Genomic DNA, 10824 nt, shown 5'->3' on the forward strand with positions numbered 1-10824 from the left:
TGGTTGCATAAAAGAACAGCACAAAACGAAGATTTTTTTTTTGTTTTTTCAGTTGAAAACTAAGAAAGAAGAACAGGGCCTCAAAACAGGATCTGGAAGAAAGCTAATGGGAAACAATATATTTGCAAGAAATATGGTAATTCTTTGTTTTCGTTAATGGATTGAGAAAAAACAGATGAAACATAACGGTATATGAAGCAGTGAATGAAAGCCAATGGAAAACAAGAGAATGAAAAACAAATTGTTGTTTGGTGGTGGTGTGAGGATTTGTGGAGGATAGATGGATTTTCTTATAGTATATTAGTCACTCACTCAGTTCGGAACCTGAACGCAAGAGATTCAGAATGGAAATGAGTGAACAAGAAGGGGTAGCTGGGAAGAGGGACGGCACTGCAGTACTCTCGCTTATATACACCAACAGAGGGACACTATTCTCTGGTTATGATTATGACAACACGCAGAGGTGAAAGGATGCATCTCTCTGAAATCTAGTAAATACTAAAGCTGAGAATACTTTAGGAATGGGTCTTACAATGTCCAAAGAAAAAAAAGGTAACTTGCAGGTTTATAAAGAACAAAAGTATCTCAGGATGGAGTGACAATCGTTCCAACGCACAATGGCATGGCTTGATAAAGCACACAAGCAGAGCAATCGAAGACTGTAGTCGTCATATTTTCTTTGTTGTTGCGGTAATTCACAATTTATCTAAAGGACTGAGCCTGATTGAAACAAAAACCCTTTCATCAGCATGGCTAAAGTGTTGTTATGTTCATGCACACGGTTGGACCAACTTGTTATAACATTATTTTTTGAAAGAACTTGGTATACAATTGGCAAATCCTTCAGAGACATAGCTCGAATCCTTCATTCCATTGGAAAATTCGCTCGTAACCTCTTGCAAAAAATAGTACTCATGTCTCGCCGTCTCCAGTTCGTAAAAGGTGAAATCTCTCCAGAAAGGGCGAAACCTTAATTACCAATATACCCTATATAATATAATTTATATTTTATAAACTCAATTAATAATTAATTAGATAGAAAATAGAAAAACGAAAGTACTTGGAAGTGTTGTGCTTTTTTTGACACATTTTTTCTTATAAATAATAATGGAAAGCCGCAGACTAACAGTATTGGAAGCAGGGTTTTTTTTGTGACTTCTACAACATCCGCTGATTAAAAGGCTCAATTGTAGGTACGAAGAACGGCCAAGAGTAATGAAGAAACAAGCTGATATTTGTTATTTTTGGGACCTGTGAAGATAGACGGACTTTTTTAGTGACTTTTACAACATCCACTAGTTAGTCACTTCTTTAATAACCTGAAAGAAAGCGATAGCAAGAAAATGGGAGAACAAGAACAGCTGGAGGCAGCACAACAAATATCAGCAGTTCAGCACGTATAACAAAAGCTGGGAAATAATAAATACTGGAACAGAGGGTGCATATTCTCTTGTTAGGACAACACGCAAAGGATGCAACTCACTGAAAGCTAAGAAGGATGAAGGAATGAATCATATCATCTTCAAAGAAGAAAAGGTAACCTGCAGGTTAAAGGAAACAGGGGATAACTTGCAATATACGTCTCATAGGGCATCTTACGATGAAGAGTAATCACCGAGCCATAGGCTTTGAAGCAGTAGTCAGACTGTCGGAGAGTTGAGTTCTTTTCTTCACGATGCTTTGTGTTTCATTCAGAGGGAGAGGGCCTAGTACTACTACAACACATACTTGTGCTAAACATTCCGGTTATACAGATTGGTCAGTTTAGCAGGCCAGGTAATTGTCCTTGCTTCCTTACACCTCTGTTTCAGGGCGACTGTAACAGCCTATGTTCTAATTAATTAAAGATCTTCGCTTCTAAAAAGAAAAGGTACAGCAATGGACACCCAGCAAGCATACCAATAGCAACCAAGGCAGATGGATGATCCTTGCATAAACTAGGAAAAGGAAGGCGTTGCTTGCGGCAGGGGCGAGTATTATGCTGGAACACGAGGATAAGATGGCTAGGTTATCTTTGTCAAAGCTAAAGGTGACTAGTGTTCCCTCAAAAAAAGTGATTAGTGTTCAATGAATCATGCACGTTTAAAGCATACAGGGAAAACATGCCATGTTCTTGTGAAAAGACAACTCACATTGGATTGATAACTGCACCACGCATGGCACATCTCAAAGTACACGAACAAAATGATAGTAGTGCAGTGCATGTATGGCTTCAGTGGCATTTCATTAGTATATAAATGATTTTTGAACGCGACTCCAATTTCTAACAGAGACGGAGGATATAAGAAACCACCGGTAAGTATGGTGAGGAGCAAGGCAACTACAAACCGCCATGCAAATACATTTTCAGCGACGGTTCTGTTAAGTAAACCGTCACTCAAAATATACCTATTTTTAGGGATAGTCGGCTTAAAAAACCTCATCTGAAAATAAGATTTTCAAGGATAGCGGCTTATGTCAACCGTATATGAAAATATGAGATTTCTAGGGACGGTTTTGTTAAGTACACCATCCCTAGAAATCGGTTTTCAAGGGCGATCGACAAAGTCAACCATTCTTAAAAATAGCTGCGGTGCAAATAAATTCATATATTTTTCAAATGAACTTCGATGATGATAAAGTTTATATCAAATTTGTGGAGCCCGACGAGTTCTAAAACTTCTAGTTGTAAAATTTTAGTTTGAGATCCTTTACGGTTCCAGATATATAAATTAAGTTCTCAGATTTTGAATTTCAAATTTTTAAAATTTTCAAATAACCTTGGATAAAGACACGCCCTATATCAAAGTTGTAATTCTTGACGAGATCTAAAATGGTGTGACCATGCTTTACTTCCACCATAATTCCACATGGAGCCAACTAAAAGAATACTGGCTCGGTATTTGAAGCACGAATCAAGCACCAACAAGTTCAACAACACGTATAAAGCACACGCACACATATAATAATTTAGCATGCGGAGGAGGAGACAGAGCTGTCACTGCGACAATATATATCGTACTTGTAGCAAGCAAACTTATTACTATAGTGTACATCACCTTCAATTCACACGGCAAGCAAGGTCACGGTAGAAAAATGAAGCAATCTCATAACACACGATACGATGCGCTGTCCTTCTGGAAGGCTGGTCGATGAACCAGCGAGACAAACCAAACCTTATTATTTTGAAAAACAAATACCATAGGTACGGGTATGGTATGTGTACTTGCACACCGAGAGTGACGAACTCCGGATGACGCGCACACATTGGTGGAACTGAAGATGCTGGCAGACATGGTGATAGAGTGGGTGACTCCAACTCCGGATGCTAGCTGCTGTGGAATGGACAAAATAAATAAATCTGATAATAAATATTGGAAGTTGATCGGGTGGATATATGATAGGTAATGATGGAAACTGAAATCATATGACGGACGTACCGATTAACTGGATGCATGATCGATCGAGCTTGCGCTTGGGCATTGGTAGCTCATTCATTCATCTAGGGGTGACTGGTGATGGTTTGTAGAGGCTGCTCAGCTTGTCCCACCACGTCTGCTCGCTGCTCACCTCCACGGCCTTGTCTGGTTGTTGGTGGAAGCGTGGGAGGTGGCGCAAGCTCCAGCAGCCGCGGACGTGGAGCTCCTACCACGCAGGCGCTGTCAGCATGGGATTGTCGACGTGGAGATGCTCCAGCAGTGGCAGCTCCTGGAGCCGTATCCTCCGGAGACATGGGAGCGTGTAACCAGCAGGAGATGATTGAGGACCATATTCATAGAAAATTGCCTTGAGGTTGTAGCAGCACAGGATGTCGAGCGTTTCAAGGCTTGGTAGCTCACAATCACGTGGAACGATGCCCTCCAACCTCGGGCAGTATTCTAAGAAGAGGTGCTTCAGTGCATTGAAATTACTACCACCACCACTGTAGAAATGGGTTAGACTTCTGAGACGGGAGACATGTGCATTTTGTAGAGATAGTACACCCGGTTATGACTGAAGAACTGCACCATCCGATGGCACCGTCGGAGCATGCACTCCTCTAGCTCATCGAAACTATAATCACCCAGATCACTGAGACAGGAGACATGAGTATCACCCAACATGCTAATTGATTTGGTGACTCTCAGAAGATATGTCAGACCACGGGGATACCGATCAGCAGCTGAGATCTCCACGTGACGCTTGGTCACCCGAAAGGGAGGTACGTCATCCATTGACACCATAGAGACTCCGTCTGTCAGATACAGACGGTTTACATCAGCGTAAGCTGGTGGTGCCATCTGAACCTTGTTGATCATCACCATGTCCTCATCATCCTTTAACTTGCTGCTTGTGGACTTGCATGATGTAACTCGAACATAGAAAGTTGTCAAAAGTTCTCCAGCCCTTACTGAATTCATGGTGTCATAACCGAAGCTATAAAACAATCTGGAATCACTTATGCACACCTGAGCACCTTGTGGATGATCCGAATGATAAATGGTTCTGTTTGAGCACTGATCCAAGCAAAACACATCCGGGAGTCTCTGCAGCTTATGCTAAGGAAATCGTCTCAGGGAAGGAACACCCAAGAGAAGCAATTGTCTAAGCTTTGGCAGATAAGGGATGCTGTCTGCGAGCTCCTTGATAGCCGTAGCAGACAGATCAAGCTCCTCCAAAGCACCCACCTCCTTAATGTCAACATACTCCAACTTTCTACATCCATGCAAGGACAACCTCTTGATTTTGATGTGAGGTGCGCCAATTAATGAGAATGATCTCAGACTAGACAATACAGCAATTGAAGGTGGCAACTGCTCAAGGTTGGAGCACATGACAAGCACGAGTGCTCGCAGATGGAACATGTTTATATTTGAATAGGAGAGATCAAAGAAGAGCAAGTTGAGAGTAGTTTCAGTGTTGGGGAAGCTGAATGGACTCGTGAGGTTAAAGCAGCCCCTAAGGGAAAGGTACTGGAGTTCTTGGAGGTAGCAGATTGAAGGAGGAAGTGATTTTGTTGGAGTGTAGGAGAGATCAAGAAGACGAAGACAGGGGAGCTTTGAGTGCTGTGAGCAATGCTCTATAATTAGTGCGGTTGGGCCGCTGGATCCCTGTCGTCTCAGCCACTCTCTGCTTAAACACCATCCTTGGTCACCCACATGTGAGATCCACTGTGTGCACTCCAACAAGTCGAGTTGATTATTATCCTCGCAGAGTGCATCCAATTTGAGGTGCTCTGCTATGAGGCCATGATATGCTAAGAAGTGCGCAGCAGTCTTGGTGGCTTCATCACCTTGTTTTGCTGGAGAAGGCAGGTGCAGCAACGAATACTCACGGAAAGCCTCTAGAATGACATTCCCAACTTGATATATGTCATCGCCGTCGCCGTTGTACTTGCTGTCAGCAGTATCCGGGATGCCTTGCTTTCTGATGACAGGAAGGATGCCTCGCGAAGCCCAATGGCGGATAAACTTGTCTGAGTTAATGACGTCATCCGGGACAGCAAACTGATCTGGTGGATTATTATCAACATTATTGGAACTGTGGGGAACGAGTCACATGGTGGCATAGTGAAAGCACTGGATAGCCACTCGATGCCCATCCTCCTGCTGGCCAACCGCACTTGGCCGCTTGTTTCAGGGAGTATAGTGTAAGAATCAGTATATCATCCCCAGTAAAAGATTTGACGACACAGCCATAATATGGCTTGCTCTTGTCGTAGACATATTGGGAGGTGGTGGATACGAGCCAGAAAGATGATGCCCAACGAGGAGGAGGAAGCCATAAGCCCTCTGTAAAAGCATCAGTATTGATGGGGTTGATGGGCTCGTCGAGGTTCTTTGTATAAGTGCTGATCCACGTAACATCTCCGGGAGTGATCGTGCGGCACCAGCCTGTTGTAGCTTGTCACTCTTCTCCTTGAACCTGCTGTATTCTTGCTCCTGCTCTTGGTCGAGTAGCCCGAGCTGCTCCGCCACTTTTATGTGCAGCTTGTCATTAATGCTCAGTCTCGTTCCTGCCAGCTGTGCTGCTGCTCGCTTCATGTCCTGAGTTGGCCATATCTCTTGATCTTTACGCCCTGAGTGATGCTTGAGATAGCTCGTGTGAAACATGCTGTGGGTCTGACCCCAACATTCCACATCACCAATCCAAACCGATCGAGTTTTTGTTCCAAGTCTCGATACGCAGGGCTCTTGAGATATCCATCCAGCCTGACCGTAAAGATAAATAAAAAGATCGGTTAAGTGCTTCATCAAACAACTTGCGCACTCGAGGTCCGGTTATTGTGTAATTATGTACTTAGCCATCCTCTTTTTTTTTTACGCTCCCTTTTCTTTATCATTCTCACGTGGGGTCCTTAAATATAGTTTGTTTGTTTGTTTTTGTTAATTAGCGTTAAATTTCTACTCCACGTGGAGTATGATTTTCGACACTCTGTGTAAAGACAAGTAATAAACAATTGGGTTGAAGTCGATATTAGATGTTCTGAATTATTTCCTGAACATACAAAATCACCCTTTTGCACATGTTAATTTTATGCACAAATCTATTTCCTGATGGTAATAATATTTGCAAGAATGTTGACACATATCTAAGTGAAAATGCTCCCGTTGGTAGTAGACATGGGAAAGATAAGGAGATTATTTCCCCAGTACGCATTATTCCTTTTTTTATATATGCTCAGTACAGGTGTAAATGCTCACAGACATACTTCCATGCACAGTCATCACTATGAATATATACATGCACATCCCATCCATGTGACAACCAGAGGGATACTGAGCTCGACTGATAAACCTCGTACTTGACAAAGTCAACATATACGTCTAACATCGTTAAATCCTAGAACAAATCTAGAAAAATATGAGTACATGTGTAAAGTTGAGGACTTAAACTCGGGTAGGTAGAATACACAGTAATAATCTAACCACTCAGTCACTATAGGGTTTATTCCGAACCCAAGCTCTAATAAACTACTGAGCAGTTCCATAATGATAGGAATAGAGACTTTGGTGAGGAAAAATCCCCTCCAACACCTTCGTATCTCCAAATATTTCTAAAATCTATTCTTTGTTTCTCGCTCACTAAAGGTAATGAGCGGGGCTGACTCTCCAAAATGCCAAACAAGATATAGAGAAGTTGCTAAAGGGTGGAAAGATATAGAGAACGATTTTTATTAGAATGGCTCTTCGAATGAAGATTAATTTAGGAAGTGGGTTTAAGAAAGAGTGTTGAAGATGCTCTCTTATGAAATGAACTTCGAGTTTTAAACCTTTTTCCTTAATACTGTAGTTCACATAAATGATAATTTGTGTGGCTTCTTTACTAGAATACACAGTTTTTTTTATCAAGTTGGTGCCTATATATTAGATTCACACCCATACAAAACAAGCCCTATATCTACGAAATCATGTCCTAATAACATGAGAAAGGCATCACATGACAGCATATTTTCACCTCCACATCACTGTGTGTAGTTACAAGCTACCAATGGCCCACGATGCACAATGACCATGGCGCCATACCAAGATTGTCCAGAGCAAGGGTGCCTCGCCATGGCACCTAGGGCATATACCCACCGTGACCAACCATCACAACCTCGCAACACAAGGTTGGCCGATGGCAAGCTCTCCATCCGTGTAGACACCCTAGCATAAAAGTCCAACCATTTTGTGGTATCAAGGTCCAACCTTTTCCCTAGCTTTCCCATTGCCCCCCATCAAAAAAATAGGAGATGCCCATAAAATTCATTTCTGCAGGAGTGCAAGGATCGTGATACACGCAAAGGTTTTTTCACTAAGGGGATCGTACGAGATTGTTCCCATGTTCCCAGGACGGGAATGGAGTTCCTAGGACAACAAAGTGGTATGTGCCACATTATCGGTGAGACGGTGACACTAGTTATAGATTTTATATGTGGGCAATATGGTTTCAAAAAATTGTTAGTAAAAAACAAGAAATACCTCAACTTCTTTAGAAAATTGCATAAGTTATTACTAAAACATTCGACATCAAACCAACACATAAAAAATATTGATATAAATGACACTTTCACGTAGGTGGACTAGTAAAATTGAAATTTTGGTGATAATATATTTTATTAGATCTCAGTGGTAAACATGATTATCGTTTTTATCATAATTTTATCACGATAATATTTTCCCTATATGGTGTACCCATAATTATCTTGTTTATGAGGATAAAACATTTTACTCCTTATTTATGGAGGCTACCTTCATATGGAGGTGTCGATTGTAGTTTTGAGTCATGTTGCTGCACCAGAACACAAGGGAGACTATCCATTGCATTGGGCATCATAGCTTTGGATCTGTTTGCCAAGAGCCGGTGAAGGAACAATAATATATAAGACTTTGCTTTTAAATTTCTTCCTTTTGATCATGTACTCTTTTCCCTCATATTTGTTAGGGGTTGACCCAACCACCGAATAGCAAGAAAAAATTAACGACTCATTGACCAATTGCTAGATCAACAAACAATTTTAGTGAAAATGGTTTGGTTAATCAGATTTGGTGAATTTTTGCCCGGCCATACCAATCCTTACTTGTCAAGATCTGAACCCACACGTTGTTGGCCGCATGGAGACTGAGATCAAGTGGTAGCCTCCTCATCTCCTCAGTGTACAGTGGCACGGGCAACTAGATTAATGGCAGACAACCCTCCATGGCGGTGTGGGCAAGCAGATCTATGACTCTCCATGACATGCGGATGAGGTCTACAACGACGAGGTTGCGTAAACGAGCTCCATCAGGTATGTCGTTGATGCTTGAACAATCGATGCCCTAGTCCTAAACTCCTTTGTCTCCTCTAGCTCAATCCAAGCTAGGGATAGTGTGATTGATCAAGCGACAACCATGAACATTGGCCTCCTCGAGTCCAATGAGTGGCAAGGTTGAGGCGGATATAGCGGAGAAGGCAACACAAGATGAGCCTTGACAATGGGCAAAGCAGGCCACCACGATAGGCTCACCAGGTTTCACTCTTGCTTATCTAGGACCTTATTCTTAGTGTGATCCTTGCTAAAAAGACATGATTAGTGTGTCGTTTATAACAACTCAATAGATTGCTTTTGTACAAGAACTTAGGAACCAAGGTTTCAAAATGGGTTTAGAATTTGCATAGGCTAAGATTGTCACATTAATTTTTAGAGCTGAATTCACCCCCTATTGGGCCATCAATACTAAAGATTGAGCGATCATTGTTGCCAGTTTCACTGCCATAGAAGACAGAAGTGACGGTGTGATGCTTCCACCGTCGGTTGGATCAATAGTGAGGCCAGGAAAGGAATGAAACCGGCAAATGAAACTTCTAGCACCGACGGCTGAACCATCGATGTCGTAGTGTTAGTGGGTTTGAATTCCACCATCGTGTGGAAAGCCAAGCCAACTGGAATACGTGTTATGGCCGCTGGCCCTACACGACCGTGTGGTCTACCGGTGGTAATTCAGCGTGAGTGTTCAATGCCCCAACTTCCAACACCGTCACATCACCTTTAGTTCCACCGGGTGTAGCCAAGGAGCCACACCCGCTGCTCCACATATTCTTCCCGGTGCCCTCTGAAACCACCCCTCTTCTTCATCCCCTTCTCTTCCATCTACAACAAAAATGTCAGAGCCCTTAAGGTTTCTAGCAGCAAATTGTCCAGCGAGGACAAGTTGTAGTGCCACCAGTCCTCCGAGGAGGATGTTTCCCCCAACGACTGGAGGTCCTCTAATTGGAGTCCTCCGTGGAGCTCCGAGAAGGAGGATCCGGAGGAGGAGGAGGAGGACGACGACGACGAGGAGGAGGAGGATGAGGACGATGACTCACCTCCTCCCAAGTGAGCGAGGCGAGCATGATCCTCTCGCTGTCACAGAGAGGATCAAAATTAGATTAAGTAGTTTGTAGTTAGTAAGTAGTTTTAATAGTTTAGGTTAGTTATTATGTTTCCGAACAAGTACAATCATATACTTGTCCAAACTGTATCTTTCTAATATATACAATGAATCAATGAAAAAAATTCTATTTGAGCAGATTAAAGCTAACCAAGCCTTGTCTTTGAATGCCAGTTTTTTCTTATGAAATGCAATGCAAGTTCTTTCCAATGTTACTTCTGAAATGCCAATGCACGGATTTGATCTTATGACTATGTTTTTTCTTTTTCTATATATACATGAATGAAAAGAAAAAACTGTCATGTACGGTTGCAGTTGTTTCCATGAGAATCTAATAGCAATTCAACTGCTGATAATTGCCATATTATAACGTGGGCAATGGTCGGCTTAATACGTATACTGTTTAACTTATCCCGTGACATCTGTTCTCGCTACCGATCAATCTGGACCATCTATTTGGCAACAAACCTAGAAGCGTCCGACCCGTTGAAAGCCCTAGTTTGGTTTTGGATAATTGATAAAACCTAGTGTACTAACCCTTGTCAATAAGTGTTGTATATGAGATAGGGTGGTACACGCTAAGTGATGGACCTAGATGATGGTCATGGTGATGGTGGTGACCAAAAGAGATGATCAAGTGCTCCAACTTGGAAAAAGAAGAAAGAGAAAAACAAAAAACCAAGTATTGATCAAGGCAAAGGTATCAAATAGGTTTTTGTTTTGGCACTCAAGACACCATAGAGAGTGTGAGTGTATTTAGGATCGATAGCCGTACTATGAAGAGGGGAGAAATCACAGTTGATGCGGTTGTCAAGTGGCATTACGTGATCTAACTCGATTGCATGGCATTGGATCCTAATGAGCTAACAAACCCTTGGGAATTGACTTGGAGTATTGCTAACTCACGTACACATGTGTTGGAATACTTGGTGTTGGCACACATGCACAAGGGTGAAGTGATTGGAGAAGAAAA

General features: G+C 42.2%; 1 pseudogene; it reads right to left on the bottom strand.

Annotated features, from left to right (window-relative positions):
• Positions 1-3477: 3477 nt before the first annotated feature.
• Positions 3478-6002, bottom strand: LOC136495733 (putative disease resistance protein At4g19050; annotated as a pseudogene).
• Positions 6003-10824: the final 4822 nt, after the last annotated feature.

The sequence above is a fragment of the Miscanthus floridulus genome, chromosome 12, assembly GCF_019320115.1.
Source record: "Miscanthus floridulus cultivar M001 chromosome 12, ASM1932011v1, whole genome shotgun sequence".
NCBI classification, from domain to species: domain Eukaryota; kingdom Viridiplantae; phylum Streptophyta; class Magnoliopsida; order Poales; family Poaceae; genus Miscanthus; species Miscanthus floridulus.